Genomic DNA, 27,630 nt, shown 5'->3' with positions numbered 1-27,630 from the left:
CATGCAAGTAGTTCGTCATCACTTATTCCAGCAAATGGAAAGCGTTTGTCAAAATTCCATGGAGAAAATGTATCTCTGAAGCTCTCAGTCACACAAGGTAGCCTCGAGTCTGATGCAATGATTATGTTTGGGAAACATGCTAACATGTGCACCTAAATAGAAAAAGAAACAAACACTCTCAGTGTCAAAACACCAAGACTCCGTTTTAAGGGACTTGCACATGAGCAAATGAGGTAGAAATTTTGTCTGCCAGCAAGGATTACAGCAAGTGTGAGTTGTCACATGTGAAAAACAACAGATCAGGCCCACAGAAAGAGCAGAGTACTCTGCTGCTTTATTGTTCAGTGTACAGCCCCAAAATTGCTGACTGCAGCTCAAAACTGCACAACCATTTTTCTTTTCACTTCCTCTGCTTTTGGTTAGTTATCCCATGATAACACCTGAATATTCACAGACATTCTTACAAAGTTAGTAACAAAATGCTTGCAAAATATTGCAGTACTGTACTGATCAGTACCTCAGATTAAAAAAAGAAATCAAAATAATCTTGCTAAATTTGGATGTCTAACTGATTGTTCAGTTTCTTTCACCCCAGCTTAGATTTCAGTCAGTCAAAGTAGGATTGATGGCCTTCAGTTACAGCAAGAAATGGTTCCTGTTACTGCAAAACAGATCCACAGTCACAAAACACAAACCTAACACATAAAAAAACTGAAACACACACATGCAATTAGGAACCACTTGGGAATAATAAGATTTTAGTGACACTTCAAGGATCTCACACACACAAAGAAATTACAGTGACAAAGTCAGAATAAATAAAATTCAGTTCTCCAACGTAATGTTCAACTGTCTCATGCTTACACCCATTTCTCATTTTTTTCTGATCTCCAATTCAAGTTTTTGCACTTACTTGGGGTCACAGAGAACTGGGAACTACCACGAGAAAACAAAACAAAACAAATCTCTCACTGCTCACTGTGATGCACCACAAATTTCAGGATTTGGAGGGAAGAGGAGGCCAGAAAAGGGGTATGGAATCATATTTTTAAGTGGCAAAATCAGGCATTTTTACTCGTTTAATTTTTTTAAATCTTTCAGAAACACAGCCCATTTTAAGTTTTTTATTGCTGCTTCCTAATTGATCTCAAGGCACACCAAAACTCTCAAATTCCACCATTTGCCATCACACTGATGTAGCACCAAGCCAACAGATCTGTCCCATTGGAGCAGGGAAGGACAGAAGTCAGGTTAGCATTTCTTACTCAGGTGGGTATTAGAGAGTACCAAGAGCCTCTCTCAGGAGCTCTTGGAGCAGAGAACCTGGTGTCATCCGGGTTCCTGATGTCCCTCAACAGGCTCAAATTTCAGCATGTTCTCTCAAACACAAGGTTTACAGCCCCATCCATTCAGCATTAATCCAGACCCAACCATTCCAGTTTCATTCTTCAGGTATCTCCAGGTATGTTTACTTCCCAACTTTTCTCACCAAAACCTCCTTGTCTAGCATGTCAATCTCATTACTCCAGACATAAAATTATCCCACCCTCATTCAAGCTCAAACCGCCATTTGAGCCTCCTCTCCTTCCGTCCCAACTTCTTCCCCTCTGCTTGCCAAAACATTGGACTTATTTTCTTCTCCACACCCACATCCCGTTCTTATCCCTACTGCAATCAAATCAGGCAAGACAAGGCAAGGGAGAGACAAAGCACAGAGGAAACCATTCTCTTGTTCAGTTCTGGGGCCCAGGCCAAGCTCAGAGAAGAAACTCTAGGCCAAGTCCACTTCAGATCAGATCATACACATTGTGATGAAATCTCCAGGTACTGTGCTATGAAGATAAAAGAAAACGGAGCATATGCAAAACACCATTTTTAAAAATACAGCTAATCTGAGAGCAGAATTTCAGAAAGACAACACCCCACACATCCTTGCCATAAAGGCCAATTCTCTTCATCTTTCAGTCCTGTCCTACAGCAGAGGACTTTGAGACAATATTCAAACCAATGATGGAAAAATAAATAAAAAGGTAAGTTTAGTCTATGTGTCAATTTAGTAGCTTTCAGTTTGGAAAAGGGAGGCAAAGACAAATTAGATTGTAATTTAGAAATCAATTTACTAATCAATTTTGGCTAGACAGGCTTAACAGAAGCTTGACTTCACGTCAGAATCCTGTATCTAAGCTAACAAATGTGATCTCCTATGTGCAGAGCTAAAAAACAAACCATACAAATATCTACGCAAATACATCTATGTTCAGGCCAGGCCTTACATTTTCATGATCCGTAGCATTATGTAAAACTGAGCTTTACATAGTTGTATTTTGAGTTACTCAAGAGGGACTCCATGAATTCATACTAACAAAATACATAAAGTAAAAGCAACTCCTGTACCTACTGTATTTCCTGTAATACTTGCTGTCACACACCAGCTGCCCCTCTCTTTGGCATTCCAATCAAGCCACATTCTTCCAGCTCCTCAAATTCCTGATAACTGGTAATTCAGGTGACAAAGTGGAGGGTGCACAATCTTCTAGAAATCCAAGCAGACTGTAGCAGATGGATCTTTATTATCTACAAACTTGAAGCTCCTTCAAAAAATTCTCACAAGCTGGTTTGATGCAAGACTCACAGAGGCAGTGTTGACTCTTCCCCAAAACATCTTTCTCTGAAGTGAGTCATTTAACATTTGTTATGATTTCTACCAATTTGCCTGCTATGAAAGTCATAATTATTGGCCAACAGTTCTTTAGAGCTTTCTTGGAAACTTTCCTTAAATGACTTGCATTGGCCAGCTTGCAGTCAACAGGGACATAATCAAATTTAAGTAAAAAGCTGCACATTACATTCATCAGTTTGGGTGGTTTTTTCTCAAGTGTCTTGAGAACCTTGGGTGTGCATTATCTGGTCCTGAGAGTTTGCTGCTCTTCTGTTAGCAAATGTATTTTGCAACACTTAAATTTGACTTACAGGCTCTGAAACATTGCCTGCAAATTTCCAGCATAGGCATTTTCTCCAGATTCTCCCACAATGAACTTTATCAAAAAGAATATTTTCTTTTCCTGCTGCGGATGGCTTCTTCTGTTTCTGAGAGCCCACTGGTCCTATAGGCATTCTAGGAGGCTTCAAGCTTCTAATGCACTCATACAAATACTATTAATCTTTTCATCTACTTTCAACAAGCTGGTCTTAAGATTATTTTTGAGCTGCCTTGAACTATTACTTTTATTTTGCCTATTCTAAATACAATTGTTTTAAGAATACTTACTTTTTCCCATGAGCCCTTTTTAGCATCCTCTTTAATCATGGCATTTGCCTTTTTATCTTTACATCTTGTTCTGATAGATGGCATGCATTTGCCTCAAGTTTCCAGTATGATGTCTTGGAACAGTCCCGATGCTGCCTGCAGGGATTCTACTTCATTTACTTTCCCCTTTTATTTTAAAAGTTTTTTTGAGCCCAGGTGTAACAGATATTTTACCCTCCAGTGGTCCAGCATGAACTCTGAATGATCATTAACACTGCAATCATTATTACAGAAATATTCTCTGATTGCTGTTTTGAAGGAGATCCTAAATATATTCCTCAGGAAGAAGTCAACAGTTGTGTTTCCTTTTTTGGTTGGCTGCTCCAATAAACAATCATTGATGTTATCTAAACATTTCATCTGAACACCCCACCCTCATGCAAAATCTGCACACTCTACATAAAGATATATTTAATTCATGTAGTTTTAGATTTTTTTAAGGTACCACAAAAAGCAAGACCTCTGAGGGAGAAAAAGTCTCCAGTTAAAATTAATATTGATATTACCTCCAACTCACTCAACCTCCAACAATTTATAATTATCTGGATTCTTTAGATTTGTGAGATTTTCACTATTCTTAATGAAACCTGAAAGCCAACTTGTAAAAAATGACAATTGTGTTCTTTATTTTGTTTAGACTCAAACTATGCTAGTGTGTTATTTCTACCCATAACATCACTCTTAATTTCTAACTTTCTGAATAAAGCCTAGTGTAAGGGACCATGCAACTTTTTTAATCCTATAACATAATCCTAACCCAATCTAGTGTACTACTGATGCAATGAGGAATTATTACAGACCTTAGAAGCATATTTTCCTGTTACAGAGTGTTTAGTTATGATCTCTTAGTGGTCCAGTCCATCAAACAGCTGCTTCAACCCTTATAATAATGAAGATATTAACAAGTATCAAAAAATCCAAGTCTCAAAAGAGATGTCAGTAGCCCCTTCTAATGGAAGAGAATGACATCTAGCAGGACCTTTGTTTGCGTGGCAAGGTTTTGGTAGTAGGGGGCCACAGGAGTGGTTTCTGTGAAAAGCTGCATGTGTGCAGTTTATTCATTCTATATTACATACTTTGTATGTAGTGAAGGACAAGAATCATATGGTCTCACTTCTTTCCCCAGTTTAAGAGGTGCAAATTCCTGATAGTTCTATACAGAACATTTAAAGGAAGGCGCAGATTTATGCTGTTAAGCAAAATATACTTCAAAGTTCATTCTATCGTGACTTCCTTCAGCAACCTTAAACAGCAGCATCCAAAATCAACAAAAGTTTCACACCAGGATAGGGAAAAGAGAACTAAATTAAAAATATCCACAAGAGGTTTAATTTTTGAAGAATTCAGGCATTGACATTAAAGGCAACTAACACTGCAGTCAGAGGGCTTTACAACACAGAGTTAAAGCATATGAACATTTTCCTCCAAAATTCACAAGATTTAATCAAAAAGCTGAGTTAAACATCAGAGCAACCAGAAGTTTGTGCTGTGTTACCAGAAGTATTCAGGTCTCAATTATATTTAAAGGCACAATGTGACTTGAAAACACAGTTGCCACGATTGCTGTGCTACAGAATGAGAAAAAGGCATCTAAAATGCCTCTTGCAGAACACAAAACATTTAGTCTGCTCCCACCACCTTCTGAAACATAGATTTAATATGTGCTGATAAGTTTACACTAACACAGTGAGCTCACAGACTGTTGCAGGTCCTGGTTAAAGCAGCAGGAATCTGGTTTTTTGCAAGTTTAATCCCCTGAACAGAAAGATGGGATATGTAATGAAATATGGCCTATTTCTGCAAAGATAGAAGAGATATGAGCAGTCATCAAAGGTACTGAGATGTTTCTAGTTCATTCATAAAACTAGCAAGGAGCATGCTAGGAAACTAGAGAACTATAAGCTAAAAAGCTCAGGCAGTATGAGCTCGGTAGCCACTGAGTGGCTGGAGTTCAACACTGACTCAATACTTAAATATTTGCTCAGCTCCTTTCCCAGGATTCACAGCCTGAGCAGAATTATGTGCTACTGCAAACATGCCCTCAGCAGTACCTGCACTAGTTAGCTGTGTCTACACAAAACTTCACACCAACAGGTACAGTCTTCCAGGATAATTCTGCTTGAAAGGAACCTCAAGGGGTCACAGAGTCGTAGTGTGTCAATAGCAGATGTTTCTATGAAAGAATAAATGTTGCCCCGTATCCCCGTCTCACCTTGGAGTAGTTGCCAATTTCATTTCCCTTGTGATAAGTTCCATTTCAAGCCTCATTTCTCCTCGGGTTAGAACTCCAAATGTTAATGAGCAGTTAAGCTTTTACACCAGGGATGGAATTCCCTTTGCAACTGCTGTTACCCAAAGTAGGATGACAGCCGTTGGTCGTGCCAAGTAGTTTGGGAGCAACTGATGTACAACACATAAGAGACCCGATAATTCCATCAAGAAGAACAGTCAGTTTCTGGAATAAGGTAAGGAGGCAAAGCTACCAGGAGCAGAGAGAGAAAAACTAATATTCCCCAAAATATGCTGTAATTCCACTCTAGAAACACCACACTAAAGCACTTGTATCCAAAAAAGCACAAGGCAAAAGGAAATCACAGAATAAAGCCTACATGTCCAGATTGCCTCCAAGGACTACACTAGGCATAAACATACTGAGTTGAAACGAATTCTTCCAGCCATACCTTGCTTAGGTACAAACCTTTCCCCTTTTTTGGCAGCCATATGTGAACTATCCCTCACAGAATTTATTCTGGGCTACAGAAACAAAAATTGTCTTCAGCACTTATGTGCAAACATATTTGATTTGTAACTTTATAAATGCACCCTATTAGCCAACTTTCCCATTAATTGCAACATGTGCTAAGCAAACCCAAGGTTTATCTGTTGAAGTCTCCTAGCCTTTCAAGGTGTTTCTGAAGACAAAAGCTTTATAATTGCTCAGCTTTATATCTGGAATAAAAGCAAAAGTCGTATGAAATCTAGGAGGACAACATTTACAGGATCAAAGATCAAATGTATATTTTTCTAATCTTTGTATAAACAAAAATAAAATCTCACTGTTAGCCGACTATCAGTGGGAGATTATTTCATTTCCAGCATCTCATACCAGCATCTCATACTAATGTACACATCTTCCCAAATTATTCTATTCCCTTATTTAAAAAATCCAGCAAATAAGTCACCAAAAAGTTATAAAGAGTCAGCATGGGTATTCTTGCAAATCTAGAAACAAATACTTCTCAGTTTGTCTATTATAAATCTACAGAGAGCAGGTTTTGGAGTGGAGCCCAGTTATAGTTTCACAAACTATCAGAACATACAGGATGGTAACTAAGAGACCTGAGACAAGAATGGTTGTTATAGGCTGTACTGTAATTAAGAAATATAATAAAAGCCTGTTGCTTTGTCTCAAAATAATTATGGTTAAGTCATAGGTGTTCTTGAAAATTTAATTTTAGTATTTTATACCCTTAATTCAAGAAGAGGTTACAGTAACTCCCTAAACCGTTTAACAAATTAAAGAGCTTCATTTAAAAAAAACCATAGATTTAAAAAAAATTATAGAATTTAAATTTATTTTCTATGGTATCCCAGAGCAACATTTTGAAATAGGACTGTTATAAGATCATAATTCATAAAAAATGAGCAAGGAAACAGTGACCTTTTCTGTCTATAGACCTGTATTTGGGATCTGCTGTGACTGCTTTTTGAACTCAGTGACAATGAAAGAATAACTTTTTGAATAATCCATTTCTTTACAAAATCTTTAAAAATTTGCTCTCTGTGAACAAGAGCAGACCAAATACTTGCAAAAGCCCAAACTTTGTGTCCAAGGTGCACCCATTTCTCTGGAATTATGTAAAGACATTTGAGGTAATTCCAACTGATCTCACAACACCAAATCAACAACATTCCCCTGCAAAGGGAAACCAATGTAATAGCATGGTATCATAGCTCAGTGAGTGGATTTTTCCGCTCTTCTTTTATCTCCAGGGGTTTTCCACAAGAGCACCTGCTATCGTTGGGCAGAACTTGGAGCTGCATAAGCCTGTGACAAAAAAATCCTAATGGCAAATAGTTATTAACCTTCAGGAAACAGAAAGCCTGTGTATTACTGCAATAGATTCAGAATATAAAATCTCATGAAGTTTGAGGTGTCAACAGAGTTTCTAAAGCACCTTAAAATAATTTTTAAACCAATCAGTTATTGTCATTGCTAGATGTCATGCACATTGCTACAGCGAACTCATGATTGTTGTAAATTCTGCCCAAGGAACTGATCAGCAGAAAGTTAAACACATTAGGGTACTTTTTTACAGCACAAGAACCAAAAGGCACTAGCATGGGCTAGGAACAAGCCAGTCCAAGCCAGAAACAGACAGTTCTTTCCCAACAGGTAGGAAGGAACCTGCTTTATCAAAGGATGCAAGGAATTCAAGTAAGTTCAAGGGAAAACTGGACAAAGGAGGAAATGTCCATACATTGAAAAGGAGACTGAACAGCTCTTGCAACTAAATAGCTAAACCACATCAGAAAGTCCCCCGAGCTGAAAACAGGTGGAAGTAGGGAGAGTGTAGGAAGGTGGTATGGGAGAAAAGAAAGAAGAGTATCATATGTGATCATATTTTTATCCTTCCATTGGCTTCTGATTACAGCTACTTTCTTTTCCCCCATGACCTTTAATGCATTTAATTGCACATTAGCCCTTGCAATGGATGGGAAGATGATAAGCAGCAACTTGTGATTATAGTTTTTATTGATTTTTCCCTTGGTGTGCTGCTTTTAGAGACACTGCAGTAACAGGCAGGTGCATTGGACAGACAGAAAAAGTTTTAACCCATCCTTTGGCCCAAAAGTCTGCTTAATATGACATCTTCAAGCCAAGGATGTAAAAGATATTTAATTGTTATGAACAGATGTTAAACTTGACCTTAGACAAAGATCAGAGATTAGAGACAGAATATTAAGTTAAATGAACTCTTAATCTGAGCTATTTTTGTTTTAATACTAACGAAACTCACAAGTAACTTCACCATTTGTTTAAGAACAGTTTACTGAATTAAATGTCATTTCCTAACTCTACCTTTCCTATTCAAAGCTGAAAAAAAAATCTTAGAGTACGAATATATGATTAAAGGTAGTAGAGAACCCACCCTGTGAGGAGAAGCTGAGGGAGCTGGGCTCATCCAGGCTGGAGAAGCAATGGATTTTTGCCTTTGGGGACTTAACAGCAGTCTACCAGTGTCTGACAAGAGGCCATCACAACAACAAAGCCAGGCTGTACTCTGTGGTGCAGAGTGCGAAGATGAGAGGCAATGTAGAACCAAGGAGTTCAGACTAGAGGCAAGGAAAAAATGTCTCCCCATGAGGACACACAAGCAGGGAGACAAGGTGAAGCAGAATGCCCAGAGAAGCTGTGCGGTCTCCAGCCATGGAGGTCCTCAAGGCAAGAGTGGATAGCACGATATAATAGTACAGGATACACAAAAATGATGGATAGGGCCTTCAAGATCGGGAAGACCATCACCACAGCCACATTCAAACTGGACCTCATTTAGCCTGACCTTTTCACCTTTATGCTTGCTAATATCCTCCTATCTCCCACAGGTACTTTTTTAAATTTTATTCTGATTTAAGTTTATTTGGAGCACTTGCTCTTAGCTTTTATTTAGTTCTGAAAGTTGCTGCTTCTATTCTTCAACCTGAAGAGGAGATTCTATGCTTGTTGTTTTTCTTCCTGTCTTATTATGCCATTCAGTACTACTACTACAAAAGCTTCACTTTTTGGCCTACCATGACTACAGTCCCACTACTTTTATAAAAAGATTTTCATATAAAGAGATTTTGCTGGACGTAATTTCTATTAATTGTGGGTGTGCTGCAAGTATATTCAAGTACAAAAAAAAAAATTTGCAAAGGTATTTTAGCCAGCTCCACTCCAACGGTATTTGACACAAAGGCATGCAGTAAAATATTCCAAGAGTATCATTACAGTTTTTCCAAACATATAGACTCTGGCCAAAAATCTCTAAGTAAATATGTTTCACTTAAACTGGAAATTGTAAGCCTGCTTTCACTTCTAACAGTTCTATTTCTAACCTTGAGATCAGGTATGTGAAAGCTTCACGCTATGACACACACTCCTTTGAAATTCTCATTCTAACTGTGCTGCAGAAAAGAAGTAAAGCAGCTGCCCCTTTAAAGCAGTAGCAAAGAGAATATATACCCCTCCTTATCATCTCCTGCAAACGAAATACTGTGGCACATGCAACAGAAGATACAACCGCTAACCAAAATAAAATACATTAAAAACAAAAAAAAAAAAAGAAGTAAGGCATTGCAAACAGTACATATACTTATTTAAAGCAGTAATCTCTTTGGTCTAATCTAGTTACATACTTTCGTCTTTTCTAAGAGTCTGCCCACAGCAGATAAACACACAAACCTTCTTGTGCTGCACCAACTGACGTCAGCAGTCGCTTAGGAACCGCGTTTGGTGCAAAAGTGGTAGTACCGAAACTATGTTTACAATTGAAAAAGAATGAAGTATGCAGGGCTCACCAGAGCTTCAGGAACAGAGATACAAATTTATAAATGTAAGCTACAAAAGAGCTTCTTGAAAAATTCACGGGGCTTTCAAAGAATGTTTATCTGCTCAAAGATCTTTTGATGAATACCAAGAGCAATACAGTTATTTTTTATATTTTCAATGGTACAATTTTCACTCTGGCCAGAAAAAAATAAAAAAGTAGCTGTCAGTTTCGTCAGTTTCGAATGTAAGCTTTGAGCTTTTTTCACTTCTGTATAATCTGTAAATGAAAATTCAAATCCAGTGACAACCTTATTGGGTAACTGTTTACAGGGACAAAGCCCTGTTGTTCCCACAGCAAGAAAACAATGGATCTCACAAAACAACCTGCACCAATAGAAATAATCATGCCATCACTATTTTCTAAGTAGTCAACTGTTTAGGAAGTCTAGTATTTAAGGAACTTAGAAGTGCTGTATTTTAAATAACTCATTAGAAAAATTATTTAGAAGACCCTGAAGGATAAACAACATAAAACTACACAGATGCAAAGCTGTTTGAGACAACTTCCCAAATCACCTATATTTACAATTACAGAATTTTAATTTAAAAATATGTGTGTGAAAACTGTATGAACAGGCTTATTTATTAGTCCAGTGTAATTTACAAGTAAAGCCCAAATTCTGAGCAGCCTGATACCTTGCATTCTATAACAACATTCTATAAAGTTTCTAACCACCTAAAATAATTTGCAGAGTCTATACCAGTTTAAAAAATGGCATTTAATGTGCTTGATACATGTATTACACCTCTATTAAGCACTCTCCAGCTTCAGTCTATGGAAATGAAACAGTTTTCTCATCAGAGCTGGGCCTAATAGGAATGCACTGTAATGTTAGACATCATAACAGAGGGAGTCTGTATCCTGTGTGCTCACATTCCTCCTGCTGGCTCTGAGAAAACATGAAGGAAGAAGCTTAAACTCGAGTGGCCAAAAAAAGGACACACCAGAGAAGAACATGGAATAATTTGAGTCAATATTACAAAACCCAGAATGCTTATTTTCACATTCTTTTGACAGATATCCAATATGAAGCCCCACATACAACAGTGCCTCTCAACCCCTGGACTGTAATTATTTACTCAGACCTGAGAGGTTGTGTGTGCATTTATCACAGTTTTTTGCTGCACACATCTCCAATTAAAAAAAAAAAAAACAAACTAACTGCATGGAAAGAGAACAATTTGCCTAATATAAGCATTACCATAAATTTCGGAAGGCTAACTGGAATATATGTTATATGAAATGGAAGAGATCAAAGTCAGGAACATTCCCCCTTCACTCCACCAAAAAAAAACCCCCACCATCCAAATGCAAAGTGGAAAAACTATAGAAAAGGCAGTAAACAGGGGTAAACTTCTCTTTTTAAATACTTGCTTCCTGACATGTAAACAGTTTTACCAATTCTCTAAAACCAAAACAAAGAAAAGGAGCAAGTAAAACCAACTTGATCTGAAGCAGATAATGACTAATTTTATCTTTATTTTATTTATTTCATTCATCTCAGTATTTTTTGGTCTTCTATCAGGAGTGGGAGAAAGCTCTGTGATTCCAATGCACCCCTAAAGAATATTGTCTCTGGATAAAGCCCAGAGGTAATTTGGGCCAAGAATAGCTATACGATCCCAAACTGAAACATTTCAACACCATCCAAAGGTCTAAGTAGTTTATCAGGAAGTGAAGCAGAGAGATCTGTAGAAAAAAAATGGCTCTGCTAAACTCAGCAATGCCTTATTCATTGATTCAGATAGAGTTCAGAAATTGCCTCAGCTTGCTTTCTGATTTATATGCCTGTACCTGGGCTCTAAGTCAGCTTTTCCAGAATTCTGAATTTACTTCCCATCATACCTCTCATCATGACAGCTCAAAACTGAGTTGCCAGTCTTCTACTACCCTTGGGGAAAAAAGCATCGCTTTTCCGCTGCTGTATCTGGAACAAATCAAGGTGCTGAGGGGAACAACTTGCTGTTCAAATGGCTGTACTTTGAGAATTTTTGAGGGGCTAGAACACAATTCAACCATGTTTCCATGGACAGCAGCAGCAGGAGACTCTGTTCTCCCAAGTCCCACTGCCGGTAAACCTCCCAAACAGAGACTTTTAGAAGCCACCTGGATAATCTTTTAAATATGACCTGAGATAGGAAGGAAAGAGCCAGAAACAAATGTCCAGTTGTTACAAAAAAATGCAGCCTATGCACTAAGCACACACTACACAGAATTCTAGTTAGAATTATGCTCCTACAATGCCAGCTTTGTGACCCACAAAGAGGTAAGACTTACTGGGAGATTAATTTTGTTGTTCTAATAACTGGTCTTGGAAATGGCCAAGTTTTAAGTAAGTGTCTTTTCCCTTCTTCACCCTCTCCTTTGTAAATGCTAGTTAATTTTAAAACAAACAAAAACATCACCTCGCTGCCTAAACAGATGACACACACATGTGAGCAGTGTAATAAACTACCACATAAAAATCATCTGATCTGCAAACGAAACGTGAATTTGGAGATACAATGAAAAACATTCTCCACAAACACATAAGTTCCATTTCTTAGAGTGGGGAAAAAGAATTCTAAGCATCAGAAAAGACTGAGGAAAATGAGTGGTAATCAATGTTAATAAATCTTCATGCTTTCTGGTCATTTGGTGAAAAGAAATTCTATGAAAATTCCTCCTTTGCTTGAAAAGCAAGCTTCTTTGTTTCATCCTTTTATCTACTGTCCATTTTACTACTCACGGCTTCACAAGAATAGACTGTGACCTATCCTTTTATTTCTGAATAGATACAACACAAAATAAAATACCAGTGAAACAACTTTCTTTCACATCCCAGAAGCAGCAGTAAATCAGGCCTCATGCCAGGTCAGAATTTGTTCAAGCTCATCCTACAAAGAATGGCCATTGCCATTTCTATTCAGTAGCCTACTGCACTGAAAAAGAAGTTGTAGTCTCTGCAAGAAAGGCACAGAGCTTAAAAAAATTAGCCAATAAATAAGTCAGCATTTCATTTATCTTGGAGCTGTCATTGCTAGACAGCTCGTTTCCTTAACTGGTAAAGAGTGAAGAGCAACAAATTCAGTCCTATGACATCACCGGAAATACAATGTCATGTCTCACCACATAGAGATCACCTTCCCAAAATTTGAAAAAAAACACCTCAACAAGGAGTGTCAGGACAATAAACACACTTTTCAGTAAAAGAGGTAAGTACCTCTGTGAGGAGCACAAATGATGAAATCCTTGGAAGTTTTGTCTTATGACTGGATTACCTGGCAACTTTGAGTTGGATGTTTATCCTCTGCCAAATTTCACTGAAATAAGTTATTTCAAGCTATTTCAAAGATACAAAGGATGAATACTTCAGGCTGACAAAGTTGAGGCTGTTCAGCCTGGAGAAGAGAAGGTTGCATGGAGATCTCCCAGCACCCTTCCAGTATCTGAAAGGGGCCTACAGGAAAGCCAGGGAGGGATTCCATCAGGAACTGTAGTGACAGGACAGGGGAAAATGGCTTCAAACTGAGAGAGAGCAGGTTTAGAATAGATATTTGGAAGAAATTCTTTACTGTAGGGTGGTGAGGCACTGGAACAGGTTGCCCAGAAAAGCTGGAAGCGTTCAAGGCCACAGTGGATGAGGCCCTGAACAAGCTGGTCTAGTGGAAGTTGTCCCTGCCCATGGCAGGGGGGGTGGAACTAGAACATTAAGATTCCTTCCAACCCAAACCATTCTATGACTTTATGAATGATTGCATGACAGAAAGGAATTTGAAGTAAACTACAATGTGTGCACACATACACTACTTGTACATATATAAATTTGTCTACATTTACACTGAGGTCATAATTCAATAGAAGGTTATATCCCAAATAAATTACCCTAGAGAAGTACATCCAAAAAGGCCAGAGACTTCAGAGACAACCTGGAAAACAGACATCTGTGGTAAGGGAACAAAAATTCTTCACCAAGTCCAGATACAATTATAGAATCATAGAATTTTTAAGGCTGGGAAAGAATTTTAAGATCATCAAGTCCAACAAAGTTTAGCACTACCACCACATCCACCATTAAACCATGTCCTCAAGTACCCTAACCAAATGTTTTTTGAACACTTCCAGGGATGATGACTACACTGCTTCCCTGGGCAGCCTGTTCCGATGCTTTACAACCTTCTCCATGAAAATATTTTTCCTAATATCCAATCTAAACCTCTCCAGGGGTATCTTGAGACCATCTCCTCTCACCCTATTGCTGGCTGCCTGGAAGAACAGGTGGACCCTGACCCAGCTACCACCTCCTTACAGGCTGTTGTAGAGAGCAGTAAGGTCTCTCCTGAGCCTCCTTTTCTCCAGGCTGAACACCTCCAGCTCCCTCAGCTGCTCCTCACAGGACTTGTTCACCACACCCTTCCCAAGCTCTGTTCTCTGGACACACTCCAGCCCCACAGTGTCCTTCCTGAACAGAGAGGCCCAGAACTGGACACGGCACTCAAGGTGTGGCCTCGCCAGTGCTGAGTACCAGGGCCACCATCCCTGCCCTGGTCCTGCTGGCCACACGATTGCTGATCCAGGCCAGGATGCCATTGGACTTCTTGGCCACCTGGGCACTGCTGGCTCATGTTCAGCACCTGTCAACCAGCACTTCCAGGTCCTTTTCTGACAGACACTTTTCCAGCCACTCTTTCCCCAGCCTGTAGTGCTGCAGAGGGTTGTTGTGACCTGACAGGACAATGTCTTTTATTAGAATTTAACAGGAAAATAAAATAGGAAACAGGAAATTATTTATTCAAGACTTTTTGTCTTGTATCATAAACTTTAGGGATATATTTATGCTTTAGCTTCTTGAGAGGGCTATGATTTCAAGAATCAGTGCAAGTTCAGGACTAAAGCTTCAATCATGAAAGACGTTCAGAGGAAACTCAACTTGAGAGTTCACAAAAATTAGTTGGTTAAGACTAGAAAAAGCTACTTATAAAAGAAATGCTGAATCAAACAGTTCAATTAATTTCTCATCAGTGAAAAAAAATCTATATTGGTGCTTGAAAACACTGATGTAGAAACTTCAAACTTACTAACACCATAAGACTGAGTCACATTACCATGTTTAAACAATGTTGACTCCCACTTTTGCACTGAAACAGTTTTAATTAATTGCCTCAGGCCACAGAAAGTGAGCTACTACTTTTCCAACTAGAAAATGCAGTCTTTCAGTGTGTATAAATGGTTATTAAAAATTATTACAACTGCTTAAACAAAGACATTCTGTACAGTTCACATCAGTTATCAAACGAGTCAGAATACTAACCAATATGATTTAAATGTCAAAATGCAAAAGCTCTTATTTAACTTCATTTATTTTTGATTATATTTTTGACACTGGCAATTTTACTAATATAAAAAGTTGTGTAGCTGCCTTGAAGTTATGAGACTTCAGTGTGAAATACAGGGAACTTTACAATATTTAGACATCAAAATGGTTCAGTCATTAAATAAACAGATCTGAAAATAGGGTGGGGAAAACAGGTATCTTCTGTGAATGTTGGACGTTCTAATTTTCTTTTTTTCTTTTTATAAAATTTTAGAATTTTGGGGCATAAGGATTTTTTTTTAATTTAAGCTTCGAAGTAAATGTCCTAACAATCATTATCCAGTAACTAGCACAGCAGAATGCAGCAATTCTTCAGTCAAATAAAACCAATAAAGCTACACAAAGCACTTCCAAGAAGCTGTGGAATTAATGGTATTACCATCTCAGTATTCCTAATTTTCATATTGAAAATTGGAAACATTTTGAATACTTAGTTGAAATTTTCTGACAAAATATTGTCTCCTAAAAGTACTGTCTTCAAGCATTTTGTCCAAATAAGAATCCTTTACAAGTATTCCAAGAAAAGAGAGACTAAAACTCTCTTTTACATAATGAAACCTAAAAAATACAAATCTGTGATAGCGTTTTTTAACATTTTAACAAAGCAACAAAAATCTGTAACCTTATTGTGAATCAAGCTATATATTAATACCCAAAGTTATATTAATACTAAATACCAAAGCAAACACTTAAGAGATTCTGAAATCACTTCTGTTTAATGCTTGTTTCTGACCAATAGATAAAAGGGTGACCTTTACTTTTCCTCGACTCACACAGGGCTGTAACAAGCTAATTAATTAATTAAAATCTGCACAGAGAACATTTGCATTGGGAACCAAGCCTGTAATATATAAGAAAGACAGCTTTTTCACTGGAGACCCCCAGACAGTGAGGTTTAAAAAATAAAGCAGGGAAGTCAGATTAGAATTGCCTGGTCTGGCCTGGGGTTATATCCCTGATGGCACTGACCATTTACAGGAAACTTTGGCTAAATTCACAGAGCATTCAACTTCTGACAGTTCGTCAGACACAACAAGGAGTTTTGGCAATATATTTAAAATCTTGTGGGCTACTTTTCCAAATATTTAATTTTTTAAAAAAATTAATGGCAGAACAGAATTCAGCACAAAATATCCACCCATGCTCACCCAATTTCCTGAGCAGGTTTCACAGTACACTGTACCATTGGCAACATTACCTACGGCTGGTTTAGGGCCATCACAAAGAGGAGTCACTGTGGCCCTTTCCTTGAGATATTATAGGACCATTTATACCTCTTTACAGTCATTAGAGTGGATGACTGCTAAGAGCCACACTCTTCAAAGTGCTTACCAAACTGCCTCGGTCAATGAATAATTCTCCTCAACTATTTCTTACAAAATATTTCTGACCGTGTTTTCAGTTGCAAAGTATCTGTTCTGTTTCAGCTCCTCAGTGTATTTCTGCCAACAAGCCATACTTACTAAAGACCTTAAAGAACACCTCCCTGGCAGTGTTCAAGGCCAGGTTGGATGGGGCTCTGAGCACCCTGGTCTAGTGGGAGGTGGCAGGGCAGAGATAGAACAAGCTGATCTTCCAATCCAGCCATTCCAGGATTCTATGATATTCTGGGAATTCCAGTGACAAAGGACCCTGCACATCCTTCATACTTCACACCACGCTGTCTGGAACACATTATGGTGTACAATCACTACCAAATAGATAAAGCCCTAAAAATTGCTTATTTGACATTATAAAATTTAAGTGTTCTAACTCCATCTTCTGGCTAGGAATAATTGATATGGAAGATCAAAAATGATCAAGTGAATTCAGCTTGGCATTAGGCTTTACTTACAAACTTCAGGCTTCTAAAGTTTCCTCTTTATGTGATTAAATCTTTCTCTCCAGTTTATTTTTCACTTCCCTCTCAGTTCTCCCAGGTTTGAATTTGATCTTAGTCTTCATCTATGTAATCAAGATTTTTGTTAATGTTTTGGTTTAAAAAATGTGAATTTAATCAAGAGCAAATTTCCTCCTTATCTTCCTGAACATTATTTTAAAAGATAATAACAATAATTAGGTGATAAGTAACAGTCCTTGTGTTAGGAATGCATCATTAGTTGCACAATGCAAGATTTAATATCTCACATTTCATAAAGGAATAGAGCTAACAACTCCAAACAGCAGGGCCACAGATGTTTTCACACGATTTTCTCTTTGATCACAAACCTTGAGCACACAGTAGAAGAAAACACAAAAAGTTCACAAAAGGAACAGATACCAAAAGTCATTTGTGTCTACTCCTCAGCAGGTGAACTTGTTCAAAAGCTGAAATGAGACACATGGTGCTCCTGCTTCTATCTCCACTCTCAATCCCTTCTGCAAAAAATTTTCTTGGTGACTTAATGCCTCTTACACTGTTGATTCTACTGAAGGGGTGACAGAGAGAATAGATAAGCAGATAACTCTACAAAATGAACATACCACAGACTAGAAGTTATTGTAAAAGCAGTGAGTGATACATGATTGGATTGCCCAGTTCCACATTACAGAAAATTGCAAACTGGATGGAGTAAAGGAACTGGCAGGAACAAAGTTATAGGACCTATTTGTCCCATGAAGTTCAGCCTGGGCTTGAAATACTAATGAGAAACTGACATTTTCATCATATTTTCCTATTTCTTGCTGTCACATATGTGAATTTTTGGCAGCACGAAAATTAAGAGCCAAGGAGGATTACTACAAAGAGCTGGATAGAAGCTTCCTGACTGTAGCAATTTACTTATCTGGAACTTCAGGTACCCACAAAAGTCAGAAAAATCATCACATAGAAGCATCAGAGGGACAGAGCTGCCTCAGTATGAGAGGATCTCCACTTCTGCATTCCCAGGTAATAACATTTCTTCACTACCATATTACACATTTAGTCCTGTAGATGGAAGCATGAAGAATTGAGGAGAGTCCAAGACTCAGAAGGTGACTCACACAGAAGTGTTGTTACAGTTTTATAAAGTTTCTGTTTTATTCCAATCCAAGAATTGTGAAGAATTTTTGCATAAACAGAACAGTATTAAAGCACTTTTTAAAGAGAGTGCCAAATACTCTGGTATGTGGAAGAGCCTAATTCACATGTGCCCTTTACTAGTTCATTCTGTTCTGATGTATGAATGCAGTATGATTCTGTTTGTGACCACACGATCTTAAATTGTTCTTCAAACAAACTCTCTGTTCCCTTTATGTACAACTCTCACTTAAATATCTAAATTGCACCTTTCCATTTAAAGTCTTTGTGAAAACCTTATGTAAAACATTCAATGTTGCAAGCAAGGTACCACATCTGCCTGCAACTGCTTCATTTTAACTACCTGTTTGCCATACTTCAGCCATCAATGCTGAAGCATTTTGTTCCTTTACTTCAAACAGACAATTCAGAATATATGGTTCAGTCAAGACATGGAGAAAGATATAGAGGCTTTTGGGCATGAGGGGATGCTCTTTTGACTGATTTATTAGGAAGTTCTAAACACATCCATTCTCTACATGGCAATGCCATTAGTTCTCTTAAATCAGCACAACTTGGCATGGCCACAATAAAGCTGCAACCCTCCCCTCCCTCTGCTGCTCCTTCCCATCCCTGGGTGACTCCCTCCCTTTTGCAGCAAAAGCCTTTACACAGACACGTGGCAAGGAGCTACAAAAAAGAACTGATTACTTTTAACATGGATTAGTTCCCCAATTTAGTTCACTGTGTAGTCTCATGAATGCTTGTGTCAGCACAATGGGGGATGGTGCCAGGGCAGGAATAAGCAGACAGGGCTGGGAAGGACCACTCCTCTCAGTGGTAGTGCCATAAAGCATTCAGGGAATTGGAATATTTGAGTAGAGGTGTTCAGATTAGAAACCATATGTCCAAAGGTCAAAATAAAAAAAATTCACTTTCTGTGACTACATAAAAACTAGTCTAAATTGGACATAGTTCTTAGCATCAAAAAATTATGCTCTGACCTCAGAACTCATAATTTTAATCAAGACTTGCACTGCAATTTTACCTCCCAGCCAGCAAAACCTGCTGTTGCACCACACATTTTACTTGGTTCTGCTGCTGGTATTATGAGCAAAAAAAGAGGCAAAAAAAAAAAAAGCCCTAAAGAAAAATCCCAATATGTGAAGGAACAGTGAGGAAGACTGGGGGGTGGGGAGGAGATAGAATCTAGCAAAGACAAATACAAGAGGTCATCATTCCAATTTTTAAGAAGTAAATAGACAGAGGGTGGAAAAAAAGGAAGGAGGGATAGAAAAGTTACTGATAGCACTAAATTACTTGATTTTAAAAGTCATTGATGTCCTGGCCTCCAGCATGCATTTTAACAAAAACATTTCCTCTAAATAGGTACAATATACATTTTAAGTCAAAAACGCTTATAAAATTACTATCCCAGAAGGAAACCGTAGTGGGATATGAAGACTGAGAAAAATCATCTGCAACTGTAATCTAGAGCAATGAGAAGGAGAAACGAGCTCTCTGTTCCACAGGATTTTAGCAAACTGTTACATTCTATTGATTAGTTAAGAACTCAAATTCTGCGTGGACACCAAACACATTGAGAGGCAGCCTGACACTGAAGAAACTGGGAACCAGTTAGTTACTTGGACACAGCAAATAAATAAACTGTGAAAATCACAAAATAGTAAAGGAAAACTTGTGACATGCCAGGAAAATTTAGAGATGACTAGGGCATGCCTCTCTGCTATTCCCCCTAGCTTTTATCCTCTGAAAATCCAAAACAAACAAAGAAGCCCAATGACAGGTTTAGCACAGGCCAAAGTTGTGAAGTTCTAGGGTGGAGATGTAAAGAAACTTCCTATTCATAAGAAAGAGGAAGATTTTAATATCAGAAGAAAGAGGCTGGTGAACAGAAGTAAGCCTGCATAATTTCCTCTGCTGATCTTAATGGTTACATGGAAATCAAAAAACATTCCTGGCAAAGATAGTTTGAAAATAAAAAGACCTGGAAGAAAGTTATTCAAATTAGACAATAGGAATAATAGCAATAATTTTTAAAATGCTGCCTATTTTGGGGATTCTAATGATCATTTAGGAATGTGATGAGGACACAAAACAAAGAAAACACCCCTTTGTGCTGCTCAGAAAAGCATGGAAACATTCCTGATGCACAAAACTTTCCATGCAAGGTGATCTGACTGCTGGCCATTTTAGCTACACACATTTAAAAAAAAAAAGATTGTGAGACACTTTCTTTATGTTTTCAGTGGAATTTTCTACAAAATATTCCATAAGAGTTGCAAAAATATTTTGGTAATTTGTAAAAATCACAATCAGAAGGAGATGGAAGAGACCTTAATCCTTTTTCTTTCATAGCACCTACCTATTTGACTGGTTCTGTTACAGAACAAACAGTATGAGACAAGTTGACTTGTCATGACATTGACAGATATAAACCAAATGTTTCCCCAGGAATTGGACAAAACATCACTGATTTTGCTGAAAAACATGCAGTCCCTTACTGTAACGCCTAAAAGATGAAATAGCCAAGTAGCATCCAGTTCCATCTGTTATTACCGACTTATCTTTTGAAACATGCATGTATACCAGTCTGGCTGAGAATCCAGAAAACAACAACTGAGTATTGTCAGCTCATACAAGCACTTTAAAAATAGTTAACAAGTGCCAGAATGAAGATCAAATTTGGACAATTAAATAATACTAAAAGTTATGCAGAAATATAAGTATGCAATCATGTAACTCCCATTTCCTTCATTGAAGGAAAACTGACAAGGTTTACAGGGCTAAAATACTAAACAAGGATAAAACAAAATATTCAATGTGCCTGATGTATAACTCCTGCATAACTTGCAGGAATTGCCCTAAAAAATTGGCAGAGTTACAGGAGATAATGGAGCGCAACAGTGACCTGATGACACCACAGCCTCCATTTTATTGTCCAGAATTGAAGCGGCAAAGAAAATGAAGGACTAAATTCAGAAGTGTGATTTCCACATCTTGCTTTGTTAACATCTACACTAGCTGTTTATTGATCCCACAGATTTAAGTCCCAATAGCCATTGACTTCAACAGTAAAACTTCCTATCTTGCAGCTGAGCCAATACAAACACACACCAAATACAGCCCTTACCAAGCAGAGGCCACAGGCAACGTCTTAGTGAGGCTGGGCAAGGCAGCCAAACTACTCTGAAATATCAGAAAAACCTGCTGCTCTTCCTTTTTAATGGCCAATAAACCCCTGGTGTTTTGGCCGCCTCCGCACAATTTTTTCTTTTTTTTTAATTTAAGTAAAATACAATGGAAGAGAAAACTGTACAAAGATCCCAGGCCACACAGACAGTGATCACCATTTGGAATGCAACCCCGGTGACCAGCTAACCATAAATGACACTGGCCTACAGTCCAAAAAATGCCCTAAGAATCTGGGCTGCCAGACTCTTACAGCCTAGCCAATTTATCATAAGTGTGCAGAAATGAAGATAGTCAATCTCTCTAAGCCTTGTATTCAAGGGTTTGGGGGTGAAGAGGAGGGGAAAGTAGCGTTCAAAATTGGGAAGATTCGGCGATTTGTTTGGTTGTCTTTTTTCCTTCATGCTTTTAATATGGATTAAATTCTTCTAAAATCATTTTAAAATCCTAGTATTCAAACATTTAAATTATATTGACTTTTTAAGCTTCACACAAACTGAGGAACGTGTATTCTGTATTAACCTTGATATTTTAACAAGTCTGGCCTTCAGCTATGTACTATAATTCTAGTTTGTTAAAATCTAAGTTTATTCATGTGTTTGCCTATGTAACAAACCCACAGAAAAATAAAAACACAAACATTTCTGGTTTAACCTGTTGGTCACAGTGTGATTTTTCCCTAAAGAAAACCCAGCCATAGCTAGCCATGAGGCAATACCCATACTAACAACACACATCAATATTAAGCCAGTTAGTGTAAATTCGCTTACAGTTTTTAAGCGAAATCCAGAAGATATGATGATTTTCTGAGATAAGACACACACTGCTTTCAACACTAACTGGTTTATATTAGCAGCTAGGTAACCACTGGAAGTAACTGAATTTTAATGAACACAGAAAAAAAGGATTTAGGAAAAAAATCCCTTGCTTTAGAGGTTAAGCCTCAGGTAACATTAATTTTGAAAACTGTGTTTTAATATGTAACATACGAAAATACTTCAGATTAATTGCTGGAAAGGGTGGTGATACCCAAACTGTTGGTGAAACTTGCAGAGCACTTAATTTTGGCAACTAGGGAAGGTCATTTTCATACAGATCACAAAAATGTGATTGTACATTTTTGAGAACCAAGCACAGCTACAATGTTCTTCACAGAAGCAGCGTGGAAAGTTTAAATAAATTGAAAAATTATCCCAAGCAGCGCTTCGCAAATTCTCTTGAGCGCCGTGGCCGCAGTCGCAAGCGAAGGGCTTGAGATGGAGCCAGTCTTTCCCTTTGTAGCTGGCGAGTTCAGCTTGCAACACTATCAAAAATAAAAGAACTGTAAGCTAATTGCTGGCAAGTATGACGCAAGCGGTTTCCTAGGTAACAGCCCAAGTTGCTGAAGTGCCTGATCCAGCATTTCCTCATCTGTTTGCACTCACACCAGCAGTCTGACAATGTAGTCACTGCATCCTGTTTCACTCAGCAGCCAGCGAAACGCTCGGCTTAACCCTTGAGTTACATCTTTCCAGTTAGCCCAGCTTAGCTCAAACTTAACTTTTTACAGCCAGGCTTTGCGCAGGCGTTTGCATTTTCTCACACCTCGGCAGCAGCTGTCTACACTGCCTTTTCTATTTTTAATTGAGAAGGAAAGGATGAGAAAGAAAACTATTTTTAAATTAAAAATTTAAAAAATATATGTATCTTTTAATTTGTATTTGCACTACTGTAAATACCATTTCGGCCACAAATTAAATTTTAAAAGATTGGTTGCCTGCAAACTTTACATAAAACAATGATTTAAATGTATTTCTGATCTTAACTTTATAGCTACAGAATTTTCCTGATTTTATACTATTCTTAAAGTAAATTAAATACAAATATCATCTATCAAACAGTTTCTCATTCAATTCAAACAGATGCAGACTCATTTATAAGTAGCTGTAGACTCATTTATAAGTAGCAAACATATTTTAAAAATTTATCGGAAAATGGTGAAGACACCAAGGAATAAAAATTAAAAATAAAAAAAAACACATTTTGATCTAAAAAAATGTAGAGAGCATGGATCTCATCAGCGAGCAGGGAAATTGCAGATTCCAGAGAAAAAAAATTACAAAGAAGAACAAATGCTGATCTTTCTGACGATATACTGAACACATGAAAAATTGATTATTTTGCAGTTTACTTCTTAAATGTGAATTTGGTCATTTCAGGACATGAATAAACATGAAACAAACTATTTTCAGCACAGAGCTTTTCTGTGCTGACATCAGTGCTTATCCGGTATAACACACGACTGTTTTTCTGTACTATGGGAATAGTTGTGGGCCACAAAGAAAGCAAAAAGGTGAGATAAAACTAACTTCTTGTTGTTGTTGTTAAAAATTCTGGGCAGTTCTTCACCAAGGGAAAATACACGAGAAGTTTACTGGTGAAAAAGCCTCCCACCTTTACAGATTGATTCCCTCAGTGCACTTTCAAATGGGAAATCCCCCTCAAGCACTCAGAAATAGACAATGGCCAGCCAGAACAACCTGTCACAGCAGCTTCCTGACCACCAAAGAGAATTGGGTATCGAAAATGTGAAGGTGCAGGCAGGAGGCAATGGCACGGACTTTTCAGAATTTCCTTCCCCAAAGCTTAATCACTCAGGGGCCAGTCCACATCACGCCAGAGCTGCTCTGCAAGGAGATCGAAAACATCCTGATTTTCCACTAACTGGCACTCTCATTCTTTCTAATACACTGCGTTTCTCCAGTTTCTTGAGAAGCCCTCCTGCTCAAATCTACTATCATAATGTAATGACATTCCAAAATATAAAATACCAAGTCTCAGGCTAAAAAGCCCAGGGGTACAGAGAAAGGAGCAGCCTGAAATAAAACTCCTGAGAACAGTATGCAGGTATGCACTGTCACCTGTAGTTCTGTAGAAAATAAGAAACCAAAAAGTTAACACAGCATGATCAATGCTCTGGCTTAGTCAGCAATTAACTATTTGCTAGCATCTCCGTGGCGTTTTTCTCAAAATACAGATGTTTCCATCAGCAGGCTTTTCTACTCTATTAATATAGATTTTTCTCTGCATCACTTCTTAGCTTCTTCCCATCCACCTGCATTCCTCTTATGTTATTCCCCTATGTTACAGTACCCACATAGTTTGCGGGAAGGCAGAAGAAAAACAGAAATAAATATTTTCTTCACCCATAGACAATTTTCCCCAGCTGAATGGAAAGCCAGCCCAGGAAAAAAATAAAGGAAGAAGTCTGGTATGTGATTATGGAAATTCCAGAATGAGATCAAGAATTTTCAGGGATGAGGAGACAATGATAGGGAAAAAACCTGGGATAGCACAGGCATGTCGAGGAACCCCAATACCCCTGTAAGGAAGAGAAGCAAACCAGCACAGGCTAGCAAGATACAAAAGATTCCCACCCTAACTCTATTCAGCAGTGGATTAGGGAGCCCTGAGAAAAGTCACGAGCCACACGATGGCTTTAGCTTATGGGATTCAAGGTTCAGACAAGTTCTCCAAAACTAAAACATAAAATGGTTGCCAAGGATATCTTTGATAAAATGAGATTTTAGGTGACTGGATTAGAAGCAGGTGGAAGAACATCCACAAACAAGTTCCGTCAGAGGACATTAAAAGATATTTATATATAAATATGAACAAAAGCCTCCACAAGGCTTAGAAATCTATCCACATACTACTGACTTAGTACTTTTACAATACTCAGAATTGTTGTCTGCCTTATAACAATCCAGTGATTATGGAATCTACCATCATAGTATAGTTTTCTCCAGCTCTGTCTCCAGCTACGCTCTGGGACACAAGAAGAAAAATACAGCTCTGGCCACCAAGCTAGGTGACATCCCAAAAGATGCTCATGACAAGAGAGAGGCAGGGAACTCACCATTCTTTTTAACTCTGGCTTTTCTTGGCTTACCTTTCTTACTGAAATCTGCAGGGGTACCACTGCAGAACATCTCAGAGAGTGAATCAGAGCTGGGAAGAACAGGACAGACCTGGGACACAGCAGGGAATCTAACAGATATGCTGAACCAAAGCATTAACTCAGATATAGAAATAAATTCAACATTTCCTTAAAAAGAAAAAAAAAGTTCTGCAGAAGTCCAGTTAAATGTGCTTGCCTTATGGAGGTAAATAAAGCTCAAGGTATAAGGACAAAATATTCCTCTGCTCCTAATGATCCTGTTACAAGCCAAGCTGTACTCAGAATGAAGTACCTCGATTACATTCAACATCAGTATTATAAAGATCAGGCAAAGCTTTCCTGTAGCTCTCAAACATTGCAGGAAGGTACAATGACAAATACAAATCCTCTGATTCTTTCCCTCCATTTTTAACGCTGAAGTGAAGGGAGGAAGATGTTCAGTATTTATTTTCTGAGGCACAGCTCATTCCATATTATCATTAGTGAGCCAGCTCCTCTTGCTGCAACTGCAGTCCTTGAGTCAATACTACTCCTATTTCTCCCTCCTCACTTGCTTACAATAGAAGAGAGCAAGGCAAAACAAACAAGATATCGAAAGGTTTAGTATTCTTAAAAAAACACACACACACAAAAACACCAAACCCCAAACCAATCTAGAAAACCTCTGTCCCCTCCATCCAGGAAATAAACAAACAGGGGATTTTTTTGAGTTTTGAAACTCCTGAAGACATGCAGATTCTCTTTGGGCAGCAAAGAATAAGCTCCCAGCCACCAAAGCCCACATCTTAAGATCTCAGATCTCACAAACAAATTTGCAGCTGCGCTTAAGGAGAATGAAGCAGATCAGTGAGCACCTTGCATCTAACCTGCAGAGCTAAAAAAGCAAAATGAACAAAGAACTTTACCATATAATGTAGTATCAAGTTAAAAGAAGGTCTGTGTGACTGTAAAAAATAAGTGTATGCACCATCTTGAATGGAGCTGAATTGTGTATAACTTTTCAACAATGGACAGTTACAAGTAACATATTCTAGAAACATTTTAATGCTGTAAGTGGAAAAAAAAATTTAACTCTTCTGTGATACAAGTTGTACGTTAGCAAATGTTCTGTAATTTTTTGAACAATAATTTGATTGCTATGTTTCTAAAAAGATAAAGTATTTTGAGTCAGAACATTTTCATATCTCTGCTGAAGCAGACAATTGTAATTTTGGACCAAATTATGGTACTGATCTTGTAACAAAGAAAGAGAAAGATCACTCTGGTAGAAAGAAGTACTAAAATTATTGTAAATAAAGAAAAGGTAAAGACAAAGAAAAAGAAAGAAAAATTATATTTCAAAAAAAAAGACCATAAAATAAGCAATTTACTTTTGAACATTAATTTCCTGGAAAATTATTTTTCTTGTACTTTCAAGGCCCAAATAATTAAAAATAAAGATGTGGCTTCTAAAGGCACACCAAACATATCCATCACCAGACAGGTGAAAGAAACATAGCTCTAGGAATGCATTCAAGACTGTTAACACTTGCTAAAGTTATAAATTACATTAAGGTCTGTGAATTTTTAAACAAGTAAGGACTATAATCTCAATCCTTAAACACTGCAAAACACATGTTCTTTTCCACTTGAAAGCTTAAGTGCTCTGCTGACTCTAGGGAGCTTCCTACTAGAACAAGTGTTAAGGCAAGCATGGAAGACTTACAAATCTTTAGCAAGGAGATTTTAACAGTCTCATAAAAGACAAATTACATGAGACTAAATATACCTTTAGAGGTCCATTATTGAAACTGTACTGACTTGTGCAGACACATGAAATGGCATCTCTTTATTACACGAAACACAGTTTAAATATTTTCTGAAGTTGTAAGACACTTTGCTAAACAAGACATCAATTTCATGTTTAGAGGTGTAATATCAGATTCTAAATTAATTTGTCCTGAAATTTTGTGCTGAATAATGAGTTGTGAAAATCTTACATGGAAGCACTGAGTTTTACTCAGTTTTAACAACACAGTTTGAAGCTTAGGGTCTCTCATCTAGTTTTGATTTTTACTCTTCATAAAAAATTCTCACCCATCACACATGGAATAAAGTAGTGGTTTTTTCATCAGACCATTCTGCAGATGTGTCTGACATGACAGTCATTGTCTCAGAGGATTTGAAAACACAGACCACACTTAAAGCTATGGCCAGCATTGCATCTGCCTCTTCTCATCTACTCCCATTTTCTTATTTTCATCT

The 27,630-nt window shown here is 37.8% G+C and overlaps 1 protein-coding gene and 1 non-coding gene across 2 annotated transcripts in view; both read right to left on the bottom strand.

Annotated features, from left to right (window-relative positions):
* Nucleotides 1–27,630, bottom strand: part of PDE3B (phosphodiesterase 3B) — an 82,753-nt gene that overhangs the window by 44,193 nt on the left and 10,930 nt on the right. The window lies entirely within an intron of this gene.
* Nucleotides 8,076–8,262, bottom strand: LOC121669637. Its single transcript, XR_006017826.1, has one exon. It is a non-coding gene; the product is annotated as a U2 spliceosomal RNA (small nuclear RNA).

Source organism: Corvus kubaryi, unplaced genomic scaffold (genome assembly GCF_017639235.1).
Source record: "Corvus kubaryi isolate FWS band 111438036 unplaced genomic scaffold, C.kubaryi_AGA036_p1.0 37392, whole genome shotgun sequence".
NCBI classification, from domain to species: domain Eukaryota; kingdom Metazoa; phylum Chordata; class Aves; order Passeriformes; family Corvidae; genus Corvus; species Corvus kubaryi.
This window is presented reverse-complemented; position numbering and strand designations above follow the sequence as displayed.